Here is an 8,761-nt window from a genome sequence, read left to right as displayed (position 1 = left end):
CAGGTTTGGGCATGGGGGGCCTGTGGCCTGAAACGTGCCCAAATGCTGGCAGAAGGATGAGGGACCATGGGGCTGAGGGCCCCTTCCCTGGGGCTTGCTCCGCTCTCCCATCATGCTTGCCCAGGAGAAAGGCTGTCCCTTGGAGACAGTGACCATCCTCCAGCTCCCCTCATCACCCCTGACCTCCAGCCCCCTCCTCGTCCCACACATTCACAGAAGGAGAAAGCTTGGAAGGCACCTCTGGAGATCAGCTAGTCCAACCCCCCTGACAAAGCACGTTCAACTAGAGCAGCTTGCACAGGAACACGTCCAGGCGGGTTTTCAGTGTCTCCAGACAAGGAGACTCCACCACCTCCCTGGGCAGCCTCTTCCAGTGCTCTGACACCCTCAAAGGAAAGAAGTTCCTCCTCATCTTTACATGGAACTTCCTGTGCTCAAGTCTCTGCCCGTTACCACTTGTCCTCTCACTGGGCACCACTCAAAAGAGCCAGGCCCCATCCTCCTGACCACCCGCCTTTCAAGTATTTAGAAGCATTGAAAAGATCCCCCCTCAGTCGTCTTTTTTCCAGACTAAAAAGACCCAAATCCCTCAGCCTTTCTTCATAAGAGACATGGTCCAGCCTCCTCATCAACTTTGTAGCCCTTTGCTGTACCCTCTCCAGCGGTTCCCTGTCCTTCTGCAACCGGCAAGCCCAGAGCTGGACACACCACTCCAGATGGGGCTTCACCAGGGCAGAGTAGAGGGGGAGCATGACCTCCCTCCATCTGCTTGCCACGCTCTTCTGGATGCGCCCCAGCATGCCATTGGCCTCCTTGGACACAAGGGCACATTGCTGCCTCACGGTCATCCTCTTGTCCACCAGGACTCCCACGTCTCTTTCCACACAGCTGCTCTCCAGCAGCTCAGCCCCTAACCTCTACTCGTATGTGGGCTTATCCCTCCCCAGGGACAGCACCCTACACTTGCCCTTCTTCAATTTCAGAACGGTTCTCTCCGCCCAGCTCTCCAGCCTGTCCAGGGCTCGCTGGATGGCGCCACAGCCTTCTGCTCTGTCAGACACTTTTGGAGCATCACTCACTCACTCCCACTTTTGGATCATCAGCAAACTTGCTGAGGCTGCACTCTAGCCCTTCCTCCAGGTCAGTGAGGAAGAGATTGAACAGGACTGCGCCCACTACTGACCCCTGGGGAACACCACTTCTCACTGACCTCCAACTAGGCTCTCTGCCCCTAAACGCGACCCTCCGAGCTCTAGCTTTCAACCAGTTTTCAAGCCACCCCACTGTCCGTTCATCTAACCCACACTTCCTACGTTTCCTTTGGAGGATGCCGTGGGAGAACGTGGCAAAAGGACCCCCTATTACAACTCTTGATTCCATCAAAGCAATCCTAAGACTCTTCACACATTTGTTTTACAATTGACAGAACCCTCTTGGCTTTGGCCATGTTATCACCTGCTACCATTCACTTCTGAGGATTTGCACAGGCCAAGCCCCCTGCAAGCGCTGTTAACGTGTAAGATTTGTCTGAGGTGACACGATTTTGTTGCAACTTTCCTCTGTAACTCTTTTCCAATGTCTTTTTTTGCCAGAAGGAAAGGGAAGAAGAAATAGAAGGGGAAGAGGGAAGGGAAGAGGGGAAGGGAAGTCCTGTAGACTAATAAAATGTGGTACAGTGCCAGCAAATAAGGGCAAATTAAAAAATCTGAAAATCCCAGAGATCCCGTTCCAGAGTATATATCAAGGGAATGCCCATTAGCAACAGCATCCAGGCCCGGTAATAATCACAGCTTTGGGAGTCGGGGGGCGGAATCAATATCAACTAAGCGGGCTTAGTATTCTCCTCTACCCATTACACACAGCGGCATGTAAAACATCGTCTCCCACGGAACGCCAGCTTTAATGGGGGAGGAAAACATCACTTTTAATTTGGCAGCAGCGCTGACATTCGCATGAAGAACTTGCGGAGTGTCCTTTTTCTCCGTGCCTTTTCATTCTTTGCTCACTTCCTACAGGGAAGGGACCTGCAATCTGAATCTCATCCTTTGGGAGGTGCTCATGAACCCGGTGTGCAACCCTGCATGGTAAAAACATTGCCAGGCTTTTGGCCACGCAAAAACTAGCACTGCGCTCTCGTCAGAGATTGCTTACTTAGCTTACAGCAGCCCACCCCTGCAACATCAAAGGTCTCGCGGCAAGAGCCAGACCCCAGAGATGCCACAGAAATCACCATCTCCACCCCTGGACCCAAGCAGATACAGGGCAAGTACCAACAGCAGGAATTCCTGATGACCATCACTCTGGCCATCCACCACCAGCCACCCCACGGAAAGGGCCAGCTGGCCACCTCACCCATAGGCGTACAAACCAGGCAGACTCCTTTCACGTGCATTTTCAGGCAGAGCAGACAGAGAGCACACAGCTCTCAAGCTAAAACACCACTCTGCAATCAAGAGAGAGCACAAAAAGCTCCCAGAACTTGAGAGTTTCACTTCACAGCCTGGAAAACCAGACAGATAATGGTGCTGAGAGGGAGAGAGATTAGGACAGGGAGTTCCAAAGGGAGCACGGGGCAGCTTAACCTGCACAGGGACTGCCACTTCCCATCACACAAAGACCTTTGAAAAGCAGCATTTCCCTGGCACTTTCACCTTAAAAACGCTACATGCACATGAACACGTGCCTCCAGGAAGAGATTTCAGCCAAACATACATTTCCACCTCCCAGGTTTTCCCAGCAAGTTTAATGTTTCCACCATGTGAAGGATTGCAAAACAAGTTTTCCATAGAGCAGAGCAATCAAGAAACAAGAACTTCCTCCCACACCAATCACAAGCTTGTCGCCATCCTTAGTTGGTGAAACTGTGACCCAAGCACACTCGGACAAAGCACAAAAAACTTTCCTCATTTCACAAGGGCAAGGAAGTAGAATCGCTCTCACCTCAAAGGTACTCAAGGGCAATTTGTATCCATGCATGGTTACACATACATATCTGTAACATATGGTTACACATACATTAGCCATCTTTTTTCTCTTGGATTTCAAGGAAAAAGTAAAATGGGATGGAAGCTGGCTTGCTTTCTAACATCTAGAGGGATGGACGGAATGGAGCCCAGGGAGACAGGCAGTCGGGGCAGAGCAGCCTGCGCAGGGAATCCTCCCAGTTTCACTTGGGCACAGCAAGGCCCTTGGAAAAACACACAGACACCTGCCCCTTTGACAAGCCTCACTTTGCCCTAAGACACTGCACACAAACAAGAAACTGCACTCTCCAAACTGCTCCAACAACCAGTCCCAAAACTCCTCGTCCCTCCCCACATAAAATCATAGAATCATTTAGCTTGGAAAAGACCCTTGGGATCATCGAGTCCAACCACCAACTCCACTCTACAAAGTTCTCCCTTACACCATATCCCTTAACACCACATCTAAACGAGTCTTACACACATTCAGGGATGGTGACTCCACCACCTCCCTGGGCACCCTATTCCAGTGTCTAACCACTCTTTCTCTGAAGAATTTTTTCCTAATGTCCAGCCTAAACCTACCCTGCTGCAGCTTGAACCCATTCCCTGCCTTCCTTCCCTGCCCCACCAGTTTGACTTTTTCTCTTGGAGAGGCAACAAGAACCCTTACAGATGCTTTGATGCAAACGCAGAAATGGCAACAGCTGACAGAAAAGTGCAAAACACGTGCTAAGGCAACCAAGAAAGCTTGGAAACAAAGCCAAGGCTCCCCAAGGGTTATGTTCGGGGCTCATCCCAAGCAAGCGCAGCTGGCAACTTGGAAACCTGCCATCCTCATGCCCACGATTGCCTGACGGAAGGCTCCAAAACCAAAGTGCGCAGGCAACTCGTACCGAAACCCAGCAAAAGGATCGAGAGCGGCTGCCTAGCAAAGGCAAGTTTCTGGGGCGGAAGAAAATACAGGAGGCAGAATGCAACACAAACCCCAACAAGAGCTGCAGGGCATCTCCACAGTTGAAAGGCATCTCTTGACAGAAGGCAGCTGTCAACAGCTGTCTCTTCCCTCTCCTTCCTGCCAAGAGGAGGAAAGGAAAGAGAGGAAGGAAGGAAGGAGGAGGGAGACAGGGAAGGGAAGAAGAGGAAGGAAATCAGGCTCACCCATTGCAAAGCCATAGCCACCCATGCTGAAGGGAGCACTGTAAGAGACGGACTGCAAATTCCCCGACGAGGGGCAGAAGGCCCTCCAAGCCTTCAATGGAAGGCCTCAAACACCCACAAGGAAAGAAATAATGCAGGCCTGACCTTCAAAGAACTCAGAAGGCTAACGCTTCTGGCCCCTGAAAGCGTGGCAGACCTGTCTTGCGAAGACAGGATGCTTCTGCCACTCGTGTGGTGAGCTTGCTAGTTCTCAAGGCCATTGTGTCCGAGAAGTGACCTTGGCTTCATTAGCCGCCAAATGCATAGGAAAGCGCACACCCCCGCACATGCTGATGAAGATTAGAGAGATCATGCTCAACATGTAGGACTATGGCACTCCTCTCTCCACCCAAATCATGCTACACATCACCTGGGAGAAGGGAGAAACCTGACACAAGGCTGTCCTTGGCAAGGGGGGTGGACCATGCTACTGCAGCAGACATCAAAGGGGAAAATAAGTGCCCCTAGCGGGGAACAAAGGAGAAACAAAAGAAGATACTGCCTGGCAAGATTCTTCCCAAGAAAGAACACCATACCCGGGAAGATTTTTCCAAGAAAGAAGAAGATTATGCCTGGGAAGATTCCCTGAAAAAGACACTGCAACCAGCACCAGCCATCTTTTCATCTCTGGCTTTTGCTCTGGCTTTGCAAGTGGTTTTGGAGCTGAAAAATCTCTGGCATTTCAGAAACATCATGATTTGACTCATTGGGAAGCAAGGAGAAGGGGAAGGAGGGAAGGGGAAGGAGGGAAGGGAGGGCCAGGGAAAACCTGTTGTAGTTGCTTTGTCAGCACGAGTAGCAAGAAAGACATGCAGAGCAACAAACAGAGCAAGCCTCTCGCTTTGTTCATCAACAAACTCAATCCTTAGGCACAGTCAGAAATGTTTAGCATCTACAGATCATGGGCCTGGGCTCAAAAGGAACATTTCTCCTCCACACGGACACAAATTGAGGAAATAACTCTAGTGGTAATGTGGGGACTTAAAAAGTGAAAAAAATGCTCTCCTCTCTTCTTAGGCACTTTGGAGGCTGCATGCAGACTCCTGTGTCCCCTTCTGGTGAGGGGCTGCGGCACAGGGCACACAAGGGCAGGCTGAGGGAACTGCCGCTGTGCAGCTGGCAGAAGAGAAGCCTCAGGTATGGCTCTCACTGCTCATCTGCCACAACACTGACATTGCTTTCTGTGAAAAATAGTGAAGGTATTGTTGGCTTTCGCCACAATAACAAGGCTATAAATCTTTGACTTATAAGGATAACTAACCTTTAGTAAATTAGGAAACATGAGAAACCTCAAAGATAACAACTAACAGCAGCTATGAAGAAAAACATCATGAAGAAAAACATCCGAGAGAAACAAAAGAGAACTTCTCCAAAAGACCCCACAAATGATTAACAGAAGGAAACAGATGCATAGGAGAAGGGAGTTGATGATAATTGATCCTACCAGAAGGAAACACATGCATGGGAAAAGGGAACTGAAGATCATCGATCCTCAGAAACAATTCAGAAGGAAACACACAAATAGAAGAGAAAAAGGACTAATAACAATCAATCATCATAAACAATTACTCTGTCTAATACAGTGAATACGTATGCAATATTCAATGTATATAAGACGTGGGTGAAGTGTTAGCTGGTGTGCCTCTGACTTGAGTCATGCACCCAGCACTGTGCTTTTGCTTTATTGACTTTGTCCCTATCATAAAATAAGTGCCATTTCTGTTTAAGGGATCTGGCTGTTTATTACACTTTCCTTCCCTAATACCACCTTGGAAATCACCCTGCTTAACTCCCACACCCAATTCACTACTGCTACTGTGGGTATTCACAGCAGCAAAGGAGAGCTTGGTTTCCCCACAGCTTCCACCCCTACTCTCTTTGGCATGACACAAGCCTTGGGCTCATCTCTTCTACCTGCTTCCTGAGTCTTCCTCATCACAGAAGAAGTATGAGAGCTTTCAAATGCGAGTGTTCTTTGCCAATGTGCACAGAAGCAGCATCACATCTCTGGTTCGTGAGAAAAAAGCTTCGTCTTCATGGCAGGAATAAAAGATGCATGGGGAGCTTTACTGTGAAAACTGGTTCTACAGAAAAGAATACCTCTGTGAGCTCCTGAGCCCCTCTGCCTTTAAGGTCTTCAAGCCCACAGCCAGCAGGGAGAGGGCCATGCTGTCAACTCTCTTTTCACACCTTGCCTTGCTCCCACCTGGAGCCATGGAGTGGACTGGCAGGTAGCCAGCACAGGCTCCTGGAGACCAGGGCTTGCAGCAAACCAGGGAACACACTCAGCTCACGCTCTTGGGCCACCTCAGGGACTTCATAGCAAGTTTGCTCCATGCATAAGTAAAAACATCAGGGCTTTTGGGTCGGGTTTGCTTTTGGGGGGTTATTTTGGGGTGAGTTGCTTTTTTCTTTTATTTGCTACATCACCTCTCTCCCTCTTAGAGCAAAACAAGCCACACTGTTCCATCGCTTAGTCCTGTATTTTCATATGCTTCCAGTTCTCTCTTTTTTAACACTCTCCCAGCTTTATTGTGCTCAGAGACACAATACGAAACCCCATTCGGCACCGTGGCCATAGGGGCTAGAATGAAATAGCACTCATTCATTCACAGCTGAGGCAGTTGCAGATAAATTGCTAACAGGCTGAGGAGCAGCAAGGTGCAAAAAGGCAGTTCTGAACACACACAGGCAGGAGGGCTGCTGCACTTGGGCAGCTCTTTCCATCCAGTCACTTGTCAGAGAAAACTGCCCTGCTTCAGCGATTTGCGGAGAAAAAGGGGATCCATTTGCTCACCATTAGAATGTCATTCCCAGTACTCAACATTGCAGGACTCCTACTAACTACAGCCTTCAGTGCATTTTCATTAACTAATGGCCCAAAACAGGGCAGCAGGGATCAGTTGAGCTTCTCACAGGAGGTCTGGAGTATGCATCTGTATGAGTTGCAAATTTGACCTAACTCCTCTTTACTTCAGACACCATCAGCAGCAACTGACACAATTTCTATCAGAATCGGGCAGTCTGGATCAGGTCTTAAGACATACAGGGCCTGACTCCTTCCAAATATGTCATTAGGAAATGCTCCAACTCAGAACTTCAATCACAATCGGGCAGTGGGAAGGGCTCTGGAAGAGCCCATAAAGATCTTTTCAGGACCTGTCCAACTAAGGCTCTGAAAGCCTTGACTTAAGGGACTTAACTTTCCAAACTATTAGCACCTACTGCAAAGTTTTGAATTCCCTGAGAACAGCTGAATCCTCAGGGCTTGCACAACTTGCTTAGAAAGCCAAAGTTTATCTTCTCATTTCCAAGGCAATTCATCAGTCTTTTTTCCCAACTTCTTATGCAACCAATCAAAGCAGCTCTTCTGGTAAAGCCTGTTCTCAAATACTCTTTTAGACTCAGGAAAAAGCAGATTGACTGCCTACCACCTCATTTCTGAGAAATACTTGGTGGCAGTATAGCCATACTCCAAGCAGCTCCTAACTTTATTCTGGTCTAGGGCTCCTAAAACTCAGGAACCTATTCAGAAAGTGAACTGATGGCAATTTGACACACTCTCAGCAAAACTAAGCCATCAGACTACGTTTCAATGAAATCCAGCCCAAAGTGTAATTCCTGTGTTTAACAGTTAAAATCATTGATTTTCATGGCAATATACACGACTAGAAATTGCAAACAAGCTCATTGGATGCAATTGGACATTCCCTACAATACAAGCAAACAAGTCTTTCCCTCTAACAACTCTATTTAAGATATAATGCATGCTTGATCCCCGGGGAGAGAACACAAATTTCTGCTTCCTACTGGAGTTAGTCTTTCTTATAAGGTCATTCTATTGCTACATATTACTCGGGACCTAAAGCAGTAATTCACCGACTTCTCTTCAAAGAACAGGCCTTGGAGAAAAAGGCCATTTTAGATGATGCGGGCACGTATGCTTAACCGCAGAGCCAGACATCCTGCAAAGGGGGCAGATGCCAGCGAGGTTCCGCAGTGGTACAGACTCCAAGTGATGGGAACACAGGGGCTGCTGCCCTTCCCACTCTGTCCCTCTCCACAAGGAAATGTCTCCATGTGAAAAATAGTGAAGGTATTGTTGGCTTTCGCCACAATAACAAGGCTATAAATCTTTGACTTATAAGGATAACTAACCTTTAGTAAATTAGGAAACATGAGAAACCTCAAAGATAACAACTAACAGCAACTATGAAGAAAAACATCATGAAGAAAAACATCCGAGAGAAACAAAAAAGAACTTCTCCAAAAGACTCCACAAGTGATTAACAGAAGGAAACAGATGCATAGGAGAAGGGAGCTGATCCTACCAGAAGGAAACAGATGCATGGGAAAAGGGAACTGAAGATTCAGAAGGAAACACACAAATAGAAGGGAAAAAGGACTAATAATAATCAATCATTATCAACAATTACTCTGTCTAAACGAGTGAATACGTATGCAATATTGAATGTATATAAGACATGGTTGAAGTGTTACACCCAGCGCTGTGCTTTTGCTTTATTGACTTTGTCCCTATCATAAAATAAGTGCCATTTCTGTTTAAGGGATCTGGCTATTTATTACAATTTGGGGGC

This window comes from Larus michahellis, chromosome 2 (assembly GCF_964199755.1).
Source record: "Larus michahellis chromosome 2, bLarMic1.1, whole genome shotgun sequence".
Taxonomy (NCBI): Eukaryota; Metazoa; Chordata; class Aves; order Charadriiformes; family Laridae; genus Larus; species Larus michahellis.
Note: the sequence above shows the minus strand (reverse complement) of the source record.